General features: G+C 34.8%; 1 protein-coding gene across 1 annotated transcript in view; it reads right to left on the bottom strand.

The window, feature by feature from the left end:
- CHD7 (chromodomain helicase DNA binding protein 7) overlaps positions 1-12553 on the bottom strand; it is a 309908-nt gene extending 297355 nt beyond the window's left edge. Inside the window, exon 1 of the mRNA XM_053715068.1 lies at positions 12211-12553. The gene's annotated coding sequence lies outside the window, so the exon portion shown is untranslated. The remainder of the gene's footprint in view (positions 1-12210) is intronic.
- Between the last annotated feature and the right edge of the window lie 1528 nt (positions 12554-14081).

Here is a 14081-nt window from a genome sequence, read left to right as displayed (position 1 = left end):
GCTAAGCAGCTAGTGTTCAATCAGTCCTAAAGGACCATTTTTAAACCATCACTTCCTATTTGTATTAAAAAAATAAACTGTTTTAAATTAAAATATTTTTACGTGAAAAAAGTAAACATTTAAATAGTGCTCATTTATCATATCCAGGATATGAAAAAAAAATGTTGTGTACTGTCCTTTTAAAATGTAACAGACATTCTTTATATATATATATAAAAGTGAGTCACAGCTACAATCTATAGGGCCAATATAAATGGTGCTAAATAAAACTATGAACGCATTTTCAATAAAAAGCAAGAATTAAAAGGTTAACTTAAGCTTCATTCTTACAATAAAAACGGAAGGGGTGAAAAAAAGTTATTGAAAACTAGCGGCAGCTATTATTTTAAACACAAAAAGGGAAAAAATAGCACTTGCATTTACTATTGTTGCACAGAAGGGTTAGCAGTTGGGCATGAGCAGATACCAGCAATGGAAAACCCATCAATATACTCATTTCAAAATAGATGATTTTGAAACATGAATTTGTTATGACTTACCGTGCAACACTGGAAAAAAAGTGTTTAAACTGTGGCAATTTACAACAACTTATTTTTCAGTAGTGGTGTCATATGTCTTTCCACTATCAAAGTCTTATATTACATCAGAATAGTGTCCCAAGAGAGACCGAAGATGTAAGTCATAGGGAAATATAATGCAAATTTAAACCTCGCATAGCATTTTTTATTTACAGGTTTTTTGTTTGCTAGTTACTTGTTCCACCCCCCCACAAATTCCCATTAAAAGTGCACACTGCATTATTCACGTCTGAGCCTGGTATATTCTACACAGTGCTTGTTTGATCATTGTTGGAGCTCTGTATGTGCCTGTATTGCAAAACAATGCAAAAAGACACTGAACGTTTTGTACCCAGATTTTTGCAAAAAAAAAAAAAAAAAAAAAAAAAAAAAAAAAAAAGTTAACTACTAATATATATTTTGCATATATAAAAAAATGTTTTATGTCCTTTTAAGCTAGTTTTGCTATGTAGTATCATGACTTGGTTATAAGGAAGACTCTTGTTTAAAAACAGGGACTGGACCTACAGACATTACAAGGCGATTGATATTTTAGAACTCAGAACATTTCTACAAAAGACTTGCACTATGTGAAAGAACAGAAAACCCCAGAATAATTAGTAAAATGTTTTTCCTCTGTGGCCTATACTTCCAATATAACATTTATCCACTGCCTCCTAAAATATTTATATTTTATAAATTTGTTTTTACATTGCTTTGTGCGCAAAAAATATGAACACAACTCTTACACTGGCAACGGATCTCAAAAACAAAATAACGTGCAATTTGTAATAATCCTAAAAACCAACAACAAAAAACTACCATTTATACTACAAGTTTTCACTTAAAAATTTAGATTTAATAGAAACACTAAAAAAAAAAATTAGCATAGAATAGAATGAACCCATTTTAGTAGAGGTTTCAATGAATTGAACATGTTACAAAGAATAACTTTTTAAGCTATAAATACATGCTATATGAATTTCAAAAGGTGGAAAAACAAAAATGATGTACACTTAAAATGGACATTGCCCTACACATTTTCTGTCAAGCAAAAGAGTTCACAAGTTCTAAAATATGTGGGGGGGGGGGGGAAGGGGGAACAACATACACAGGAAAATAGCTGATAACAGCTCATTATATTCCATGCATCTGCTGGAATAACCCTTTAAATGGGCTGGATTCTCACTCTCCCACCCCCCACTGGAAAGTTGATTTTTGTTGCCGTCTCATTTACGTGGCTTTTCTATAGAAGATACAGAAGTATTCATAATTTCAGTATAATAATAGTTGGTGGTTTCAAGAGGCAAAAGCAGCTATTTCAAATAAAATAAAAAAAGCTTATAGGCAGGTGAAATAGATCATTGGGATTTGATCAAGGAGGGAGGGATTTTACTGTACAATGTCCCTTTAAGAGCTATCAAAATTAAAATTTTGTAAAGAAGTGGCTTGAGAAACCCCGGAATCTACCTTTCGTATTATTCTACATATTCTATATAAGAAAGCAAAATGTTTTAATTTGAATGGGCAATGACCTTACATCAGGGCTTGACAAACCCAGGAGCCTGAAGTCACTGGCTCCTAGAATTTTACCCCTGGCTCATACCGAGTTATTTTCCATATGTCTATATACAAATCCAACTGTCTGGCACCTAAAAATTCTTACTGACTCCTAATTTTTAAAACATTTGTCAAGCACTCCCTTACATTATAGTAGCAATGCACTCAAACCATCAGCCAATCCCAGATTCATACAAATACACTGAACTCTTGCACATGCTCAGTAAATGCTGGTTCCTCAGAAAGTATGCATATAAAAAGATTGTGTCAAAAATGGGAAAGTCCTCTTAAAACCGTATGTAGCCATTTGAATCATAAATTTAACTTAGTGTCCCATTAACAGGACATACTTAACATATAGATACAGATGTAATAGTTTATTTATATATGTGGAGTTTCCTAGTTTCAACTCGCTTAATGGAAAAACTTTAAACACTCAACGTCATTCTCATATCACCTTACCCAGGAGCTACAACAGATATTTTGCAAACAAAGCAGTGAAGGCTAAAAAAAAAAAACATTTCATATTTTTAATAAGACAGCTAAGATTTTAAAATTATAATAATTACACACTATAGCTTCCAAATTCCGCTAATTCCAGATCAGCACTTTTTACAACAATTTTGAGAGTTCTGTCATTCTGGTACTAAAAATAAAAAAAAACAACCATCTGCAAAAGCTCACCAAGATTTTGGATTTTTTCTTCAATCACTCAAGCTTCCATCTTCAGATCTACTACTTTATCATTACATAGAGAGCTCCATGCAAACTTTGGTACAGTTTTGGTTATAAAGAGAAGGTCTGTTTCAATGCTTCTTAAAGGGACAGTCCAGTCCAAAAAAAAAAAAAAACTTTCATGATTTCAATAGGGCATGTAATTTTAAACAAACTTTCCCATTTACTTTCATCACCAATTTTGCTTTGTTCTCTTGGTATTCTTAGTTGAAAGGCTAAAACCTAGGAGGTTCACATGCTAATTTCTTAGACCTTGAAGGCTGCCTCTAATCTGAATGCATTTTGACCACTAGAGGGAATTAGTTCACGCGTTTCATATAGATAATATTGAGCTCATACACGTGAAGTTACCCTAGAGTGAGCACTGATTGGCTACAATACAAGTCTGTCAAAAGAACTGAAATAAGGGGGCAGTCTGCAGAGGCTTAGATACAAGGTAATTACAAAGGTAAAAAAGTGCATTTCTATAACAGTGTTGGTTATGCAAAACTGGGGAATGGGTAATAAAGGGATAATCTTTCTTTTTTAACAAGTAGACTGTCCCTACTACTACTGATTGTTACTTCAAACTAACAGGGCTTGTATGACTTCCAGTCTCTAAAATTAACTGTAATATGCAAATTTCAGCCAAAGTTGATAAGCAATACACAGTTCTAAACTTATGAATAAAAAACAGAAGGCTGCACATATTACATATACATAAAATCCCAGTACTGGTCATATTAAACCTCAAAACATTAAAAATAAAGGTTCATTTTAAAATGACTTCTGCTACAACTACTTTGAAACATAGGTACAAATTAGCAGATAGAATATTTACCAATTGGCATCTTGTAAAAAGGGGGGAAATAGCCAGTTTAAGTGCATTGTATGTTAGCTATAGTGTAAATGTCTGGGGGGGGGGGTGCAGGTTAAAGGGACACTTAAACCAAATTTTTTCTTTCATGATTCAGATAGAGCATGCCATTTTAAGCAACTTTCTAGTTTACTCCTATTAAATTGTCTGCATTCTCTTGGTATCTTAATTTGAAAAGCAAGAATGTAAGTTTAGATGCCGGACCATTTTTGGTGAACAACCTGGGTTGTTCTTGCCAATTGGTGGATTAATTTAAACGACCAATAAACAAGTGCTGACCAGTGTCTGAACTAAAAAATGCTTAGATGCCTTCTTTTTCAAATAAAGATAGCAAGAGAACAAAGAAAAATTGATAATGGGGGTAAATTAGAAATTTGTTTAAAGTTGCATGCTCTATCTGAATCGTGAAAGAAAAAAAAAATTGGGTTCAGTGTCCCTTTAAAAATGTTACTATAGCTAAGAAATTTAATTTATGATGAATGGACCAATTTTTCTCACATGACAAAAAAAGCAGCATTGAAAACTTTCCTTGCAAAAATAAAATAATTATCAGCAATTCAAGGTGTGTGTATCTGAAAGTACCAAGACCATTCAGGGGTTATTTTTTAATTAAGGCAGCTAATTAAATAAAAAGTTTTAAATCACCCTCTTACACTCATCATAATGTAATTGAATAACCTCATCAATATTAAAAAAATCTGCATTGTATTAAATCTAGATATGAAATACTACCTGGGAACAGCTTAAAAGTATACTGTAGCGCATCCCTGATCTAATCAGCTTTTACATACTTATAAAGAACATCCTTAAGAGCTTGGTGTCCACACAACCTAGTGGCAATTATTTTTCAGGCCATATGACAGCTGTCTAAAGCATTTAGAAATCTTTAAAATTAAAATATATATTTTATTTAGCTTGCTCACCTAAGTCACAAGGCTGCTCAACGCAGCTGTACATTAATTATTTCCTACGTCTCCTTCTCTGAATGTTACTAGCAGTTGTACTTTAAATCTTAATGAAACTGAAGGGACAGAAGCATTTGAGATGTCTTGTGGGAAATACTCTAATGTGGCACTGTTAAAAAAAAAAAAAAAAAGTATCCAGTTTAAACTAAATATTGTTATAAACAAATAATGGCTGCAGTTATTTAAAAATTATATTTTGTAAAGCAAAATAGACAAATTATCAAACAGTGATTCATTACATCCTGTTAGGAGTAGCATTGAATGGCAGCAGAATTAGCTTGTAAAACAAAGTGCTGTAGCTACACGTTTCGCAGCAGAAAGAAAGGAAAAGTTATACAACACAACAGTGGTTGATGAATATGTTAAAAAATTTGGAGCCAGTAAGAATATTTAGGAGCCAGACAGTTGGATAATAACCGAAAAAGTTAGGAGCCAGGGGTAAAATTCTAGGAGCTAGTGGCTCCCAGGTTTGTCGAGCACTGTTCTAAAAAAAAAAAAAATTTTTCCTTTATGACTTCTTAAAGATGACACTTAAAAATAATTTTTTTCAGTAAAATATGAATTTACTAACTGAAAATAGTTTTCATTCTTGTGGAGGGACGTTTGTCCCCCAATAGAGCTGTGGCGTGGGTGTTATAATGTATCAACCAAGTCAGCTACTGCCTCATGTACCAATTGTGCACAAACATGCATTTCCTGTCAGCCATACTAGCAATAACAGCTTTTACTGAAAGGAATATAAAAGTTAAAAATTAAAAAAAAAACTCATTCAAAAAACATAGAATTTTAAACAACTTTCCAATTTACTTCTCTTATCTAATTTGCTTCATTCTCTTGGTATCTTTTGCCAAAAAGCACATCTAGGTAGGCTTGGGAGCAGAAAACTATTACTGGGAGCTAGCTGCTGAGTGTGACTGCACATATATGCATTGCCATTGGCCCACCTGTGTTTTGCTAGCTCCCAGTAGTGCATTGCTGCTCCTTTAACAAAAGATACTAAAAGCATAAAGCAAATAGAAATAAAATTGGAAAGAAAGAAAAAGAAAGAAAAAGAAAGAAAAAGAAAGAAAAAGAAAGAAAAAGAAAGAAAAAGAAAGAAAAAGAAAGAAAAAGAAAGAAAAAGAAAGAAAAAGAAGAGAAAAAGAAAGAAAAAGAAAGAAAAAGAAAGAAAAAGAAAGAAAAAGAAAGAAAAAGAAAGAAAAAGAAAAGAAAAAGAAAGAAAAAGAAAGAAAAAGAAGAGAAAAGAAAGAAAAAGAAAGAAAAAGAAAGAAAAAGAAAGAAAAAGAAAGAAAAGAAAGAAAAAGAAAGAAAAAGAAAGAAAATAAAGAAAAAGAAAGAAAAAGAAAGAAAAAGAAAGAAAAAGAAGAAAAAGAAAGAAAAAGAAAGAAAAAGAAAAAAAAGAAAGAAAAAGAAAGGAAAAAGAAAGAAAAAGAAAGAAAAAGAAAGAAAAAGAAAGAAAAAGAAAGAAAAAGAAAGAAAAAGAAAGAAAAAGAAAGAAAAAGAAAGAAAAAGAAAGAAAAAGAAAGAAAAAGAAAGAAAAAGAAAGAAGTAAAAATAATGGGTTTCACGTTCCTTTCAGATTGAGCATGCAACTTTAAAAACCTTTAGGATTTACTGCTTTCTCTTTCTTGAGAAGCATACATAGGTAGCCTCAGAAGCAGCAACTCAGAGCTGGAAGCTAGCCAGTGATTGGTGGCTACATACAAGCTTCTTGTCATTTGCTCACTGGATATGTTCAGCTACTCAGTAGTGCATTGCTACTGTGGAGCCAACTGTGTGTGCAACCCATTTTGCAAGGAACACACACATGCAACAGCGTAACTAATCCAATGCTCTAACACATAGGATATTATTTTTGTTAATGGAATCATTGCCCTTTCATATGCATATTACTTTTTTTACTTTACTCTCAAAATAAAAACCTCTAAAGATTCATTGAGCATACCAAAAAATAGCTAACCATTATAATTCCACCCATCTTGTAATAAACTTTTTCACCACTAAAACAAAGTTGGTAACAACGCATTAATAATAATTTTATTATGAAAAATTACAAAGTTTAAATGATATATTAAAGAAACAAATGCTTGTGCACTGACAAAATTCCAGAGACAAGGGGAAACAAACTCTGTAAAGACCAGCAAATCAAGTATCACACCACAGTTCACAACTGTAAATTATACATGCTCTGCACAGAACATTTGTCTATACAGTTTCACCAGCACTCCACAAACAGCTCTCGTTCCATCCGTCTTTTCTTCAAGTTCTCTAGTTACACTAATTGTCATTAGACAAAAGAGCTTAACTATTTACTACATAAAGACATTTTATTCTGCTCTCATAGAAGTCTTCTGTACTCCATCGTCATCGTTTACACTGAAAGCAGAGAGTTCAGCTAACTCTGACCATGGATCTAATTGGGTTTTGTTCACATTGTTGTATTAGTGATTATATACAGCAAAACATATTTAAACAGGTAGCAACGATCACCGTTTCTACTACGTGTTTTGAAGGTTAATTTTAACAAAAACCAAAATAAAATATCTTGAACCAAATAATGGCAGCTAAAGAGGGCTGAAATGCATAACATAAAAAAGCAATGTGCTGCAGACATTACAGGCAACCTAGGGGGTTAACAATACATTTAAGGAGGAATAAGACATTTCAGTAACACATGGTTTGACAAATCTTGACATTACATGGCTTCTACAGCTCATTTTGTAGACAAACTGGTATTTAAACTATCAGTACAGTGGAGATCTGATTTTGGCATTTACTCTAGTATAACCCTACGCTTCATGTCAGGGATATTAGGTCACCCCATGTGTGTCTGGCAGGACAGCTCAGGGAAAATGCTTTCCAAACTGGGGCTTCCAAATGGGGGTGGGGGGGTGCATGAGAAGTGCAGGTTCAAGTTAGGTCAGTAAAAGTAGAAGCAGTGTACTTTTTAGGTGTAAGCCAAATTGTGTGCATTTGTGAATTCAAAAGATTTAAAACTTAGTACCTACTTAGAATATAAAGGAGGCAGCCATACATTTTTTTTTAAAGAATAAGATATCTAGAAGACTCCAAAATGTTATAAAGTGTCACTGCTCCTATCAAGCTCTAACTCAACCACATAACTGTCAAACTCCATCTTCAACATGAGTATTCGATCTAGTTATCAATAGCACATGTAAATAATAAAAGTATCAAGCCTGAATAACTAACTTCAGTGATGTAAAAGTTTACACTTCTTATTCAAAGTCAGCAACTACAAGTATCATTATACATGATTATATTCTTTGTTGCAAAAAATTAAGTGCTTTATTCATCTCTACTTTCAAAGTGAAATTCTTTCTAGCCAATGGTTACATACGTAAGAGCAGGAAAAAAAATAATAATAATAACAAACTCAAAATCTTAAAGGGCAGCTTTAACCAGACAAATCTACAGAAGCAAAGCATAATACTAATATATTAGGTGTGAAAACATTTATTATACCTGTCAATACATGCACAAGTCACTTCAAATACACTTCTGCATATGTAAGTTGATGACGTTTTTGATGAGGGGAGGTAGCCAGTAATGATTTATTTTTTTAATCATTATGCATAATAGTATAGACAACAAATATCTTTGCCTTACTTGTAGCAGGTACTTTTAATTTAACTAGTGGAACTTTACAGATGTGTCCATGTAAAAAAAAAACAATATATATAATATATATATAATATATATCTATATATATATATATACACACACATACATACACACACGTGTGTGCATGTTTTCACAGATCTATAAAAGAAAACTATTTGCCTAATGAAATACAATCTAGATTTAGGAGAAAACTATTTAAATAAAACACAGGGAACTCCATAGAAACATATGTAGGTAAATAAGTACAAAGTCTGAACAGATTAAATAACATCAAAATAGTGCTGAATATACGCAAATTAAGACTGATGTTAACTTGTGAGTTAATAACCAAACTAGGTGGAAAAGAAGGATAAAGAAGTATAATGTAAAATATAGTTACAATACAGAATCAGTCAATAATTACCACCAGCATAAACTGTACAATTGAACAAATCTTGACTACCTTGTTCAGTATTTATAAGTTCAAAAGCAATATATAAAGTTTCAGTAGCATATCTACTACAAAGTGTGTTTCCCAAAACTCAAAAATATGTACTTTTACAGAGTAGTTACAAAAATATAGTGCAGATTTGGGCCATACAAAATGTATGTGTATATATATAAATATATATATATATATATATATATATTATATATATATATATATATATATATATATATATATATATATATATTTTCTTTTTTTATTCTTTTTTTATTTTTTATGTAGAACAAAAAATGCACACAACAGAATGGTGTGTTTGCTTTCAATAGATAATGGTTTCATAGTTTACTCATGATTTCCCAACAGGATTGATAACGTTACAGTAATTCTTCAACACCCATTTTGAATATTAATTTGAGAAAAACACAAAATGTAATTACAAAAGTAGAAAAATGTAAGTTTTGGTGGGGGAAACCACACTCCACAATCCATTATTACATTCAAAATATCAAAACTCCCATTTTAAGAAACAGAAAATTAACAATAAATTATTTTACTTTCATTCATTAAATAAAATATATATTATATTTATATAATATATATATATATATATATATATATATATATATATATATATATATATATATTTATTTTTAAAACATTTAATCAGCCCCTATTAAAAAAAAAATCTAGAAAATGAATGATGCGTGGGTAACTGTAACCTTCGTAACAAACATGAAGCTTTGAATAGTTCAGCCTATTTGTAGTATCATTGTCGATGAAAAGGTTGTACTTAAATAAAAGCTGCCATTTTAGGTCATACTGGTGATCTTGTGTTAAGCATCAGCAGCATTGTGTCCTATTTAAATTACACAGGGGGAAAAAACTTTGAGAATAATCCACTCTCTCACAGTCTGAGGAAAGCCACTTTGCAAAGGGTTTGGTTTTGACACTAGTGGGAGGAATCAGGCAGAGATAGCAGAAATTAATCGGGACAATGGCCTCTGTGTCATTAGCCTGTATGTCTAGAGAGGACAGAGGGGGAGCATCTTCTTGATAGCAATAATGGATTCACTCATTTATACAATCAGGAACACCCACTTTTAATAATTATAATAAAATATATATTCATTAGAATAGGGGGGCACTTGTGCCCAACGAATATGTCCTAATATCAGTCATATGTTCTGAGGTAAAATATTTATTTAAGTTACAAAAGCAAAAAAAGAGTGCAGTATCCAGAAAAAAAAAAAAGTAGTTACAAACTGATCCCTTCAAATAAAAAGGGAAAGAGCCCGTGGGTCAGTTTTGTGGTTATTGGTACATTAAAATCACTTTAAATAAAAATTGTATGTGTTAATATTATAAATACTGTATATATTTGATAAGAATATTAAGCTGATGGGATTTGGAGTAGTTGTTTTGGACAAGCACTTCTAGTCCCATTTCTGCGTGCCCTCGGGGTACCCTCCTGTGAAAGGCCATCAGGAGGGGATGAATACCATGTAATGATGGCTGCTGGTAGCCTGAAGCTCCATCTCCCCAAGCCGCCCTCCTCCCTCCCATCCACACTGCTTCCCACCCCCTGCTACACCAGCAGGACCCAGAACAGCCACAGACCAGCAGGATCTGAGCAGGGAAATAAAAAGGAGGGCCATTAATCTCTACACATGCGACTAGGACAATGACCCTCACTCCCACCAATTGTCAATGCCCAATTATCGGTTTACTTATCGATTTTTTGCCATCCCACTGCCAATACACTGACTTCTGAATTAAGCCATCTAAATTCAGGGACTATCATGGGGTGTATTTAGGGGAAATTTATCTAAAGTGTCAACATTACAAACAAGGACATTTTTTCCTGATTCATTAAAAAGTAATGAATTTCCTTGGGTCACAAGATGTTAAAAATGTAGTACACACCAATTTTGGCAGATCACCCTGACACCTTGCCTCTTGCTCTCAGAGGCAAAGAGAAAGATGAGAGTTCGCTTGGGGATAGCCACATACAGCAGCATTAACTGTCCTCCCATCTTCTTTCACCAGCAACCCCAGGACAATCTTCCTCTTGTACCTCGGTCTTGATTACTTAACCCCTTGGCAACCAAAGAGACTTCTAACTTATTATGCAGTGTAATGCAGTCCTTGTTAGCAACCATGGTCAAGTACATTATTTTGCATAAATTAAACACTTGCCCCCCCTTTTCCATCCCAACGTTTTTTGGGCTTAAAAACAAGGCACTTCATTAATGTATATATCAGCTTCTCCACCCTATAAACAGTTTGTCACTCACACATCCCTTAGCAGTGCACACACAAACATGTCTCCTCATCCTAGTGATTTCCTCCAGAAAAAAAAAGGTATAAATAGGAAAGTGTGGAGATGGAAAAAGGAGGTGTGTGCAGTGTATATATAGAGTGTGAATTAACGGAAATAAGGATAGAAAGTGTGATAAAGTATCCAAGGAAAGACAAGTATTCTCATTATGTACAACATAAGCACATATATTTCTAAATCGTATACTTGCGTGTCTATATTAGGGAACACCATTAATGCTTAACATGAGGTACTGATAAATATATCTACTTTTTTTTGTAAAATAAATGTATATTTGTTTTCGTTCACCTGGGTCTTGTAGGGAGTGTGTTTAGGTTTCCATGTTATATACAAACGTGCTCAGTTAAATCACACAAAGCACACCCTCCTAGTGTGAAACACACAACATGCCCTCATGGCACAACGATGTGCACTTTGGTTTGCTCAAGTTAGATGGGGCTGAAGAGGATCCCAGACCCTCATACTGGGCAGCCCTCATTCACAACTGGGCACAGGATGTCGGCGATATGGCCAGGGCAGCATTTTCCTGTCGTGATTAGCAAGAGGGGGGAGGGACAGGATCTCCTCATGCGGTCAGGATCTAACCTCCCCCCTCCTTCCCCTGTCCACAGAATCTCCATCTATCCATCTCTTTCTCTGTCCTCCAAAACAAGCTCACTTTTCATTGCACTCACTAAATAACAACTCATGCCTCAAGGGCAGCACCAAAGACAACACAAGAAGTTGTTTTCCCATCCAATGGAAAGAAAAAAAATACACACATCACAACCTGACTTTATCCCAGCAAAAGTTCCTCCACGGATATAGCACACCAGCTGCCTGGCAAGTTTAGATCACGGACTCCTGTGAGACTGGCAGGCAGAGTGATACAGTGCAATTAGGTGGAAACACTTGTCCACGCGTCCTGTAGGGCAAATGCTAGGCTCCCCCACAGCACGATCAGCAGTGACCTGGTGTAAGCCTCCCTGGGATGATGATTCATTAGCACGGTGTGTCCTCTCTCCACATTTCAAAACGCACGGCTCCTCTACGGCAACTCCACACAAAGTAGCAAGTGCGAGAAAACACTGTCCCAAGTGGATCACCCACGCACCCTCCCAATCTCCATCTCACAGTAGCACCCCACTTACCCTAGAGTGTAGGATCCCGGGTGCTCTTCACCGGTGTAGATTCTGTATCCTCTCTCTCATGCACTAGCATTGAGCTCCAGACCCCTCCCCTGCCGCTTTCACAGCCTCTAGCCTCTTTGTTCACTTAAGGTGGATTAACACGGTTGCTGCTCAGTACTTAATAAACAAACTCAGGCTAAATTAAACTCATTACGTATAAAGTACCAGATATGCTGACAGTAATAATGCAGAAAGCGACTTAGCTAATTTTTTTAACTTGAAACAATTACTTATACTTAATCCGCTATCTGTCAAACAACTTTGGCTATAGTTTTGGTGTAGTAAGAGAGTCCACTATAGACATCAGATTCTGTATCCCTCGATCTCTAGCACCATCATTGAGCTTCAGACACCTCCTCTGCCTCACTTAGCATCTTTGTTCATTTAAGGTGGAACAGCACGTTGATACTCAAAAGTGAATTAAAATATCTAATTAAAAGTGTTTTCTAATTAAAATTGAAGTTTAGAATTATATTTATGCGAAAAATTTTTTTGTTTCCCCAATTTAATTCAATTATGGTATTGGATGACTAAGTAAGGTTTGGTTCACTTGTAAACCAACAATTTTACAGTCCTAATTTTGATTACTCGTTGCGTAAGAAAGTTTACAAGTCAGTTATTTAATTTATACATTTGCATAAACACCTCGTCTCATTACTACACGTCTTACATGTTAACGCATTAACGCTAGCTAATCGCGAATTGAAAAACTCCACCTTAAATACAGAAAAGGGGATAGAAGGGAGGGATATAAAGCTTGGAAAGAAGCCCCCTCCCTACTCATGTCCAAGAGGAGGGTACTTTGCCTATAGTTTACGCTTCCTATCATGGCACATTTAATATTATTAAAATCACCAATTTTTTGATATTTTATCCTTACTGTTAGGTCATACACAAATGTTCAACCTCTTGAATCGTCTTCACCAATCTTGTCCTAGCTAATTTTAATCGGGCTCAAGTTTAAATCAAGCGCGTCCACAAACACTTTCTCTCCAGGCACCAGCTCCCGCCCGCGTTCACATGATCTCCCGGTGGACCCAAGGCGTGTGCACGCGAGCGCTCGCTCGCTCCCTTCCACTCACATACACAGAAGCAAGGATAAAGCCCCGCCCACTCCTCGTGCTCTGCACCCCACCTCTCCAACACACAGGTTGGTGACGTCACGGGAGCGTGAGCATCAAGCATAATTTATGCAAGAATTCACTAGTGCTTTTCATTCAGTGTCACCCCCTCCTTTCCTCTTAAAGGAGAACTAACGCCAGCGTTTGCAGATAGTTGCTTGATATTTCTGATTGTTATTACTGGCATGCGCTATAAAAAAAATAGTTATTTTAACCCCTTGGAATCCAGACACTATTTTTAATCTGTCACATCTAATTTGTTTTGTAATGCAGTGTTGCTGACGGTGTCGGCTCTGAGATATATACAGTACTGTATATATACTATAGCATAGTTCCCACGGAATAGAGCCCTGAATTCCTTCTGTGTTTGTCATATTTTGTCTTACAGTTTATCATCGTATTAAATTAATTGTACCCATGGACAGCACTGCAGAATATATTTTTTATATATTCTCTCTCTCTCTCATTTGCTTTGTTCTCTTGGTATTCTTTGTTGAAAGCTAAGCCTAGCTAGGCTCATGTGCTAATTTCTAAACCCTTGAAGGCCGCCTCTTATCTCAATGCATTTTGACAGTTTTTCACAGCTAGACAGCGCTAGTTAATGTGTGCCATAGTAATAGCATTGCGCTCACCCCATGGAGTTATTTATGAGTTGGCACTGATTGGCTAAAGTGCAAGTCTGTCAAAGGAACTGAAACAAGGGGGCAGTCT

The sequence above is a fragment of the Bombina bombina genome, chromosome 5 (genome assembly GCF_027579735.1).
Source record: "Bombina bombina isolate aBomBom1 chromosome 5, aBomBom1.pri, whole genome shotgun sequence".
NCBI lineage: Eukaryota > Metazoa > Chordata > Amphibia > Anura > Bombinatoridae > Bombina > Bombina bombina.
The sequence above is the reverse complement of the archived record's forward strand: the minus strand, read 5'-3'. Positions and strand labels throughout refer to the sequence as shown.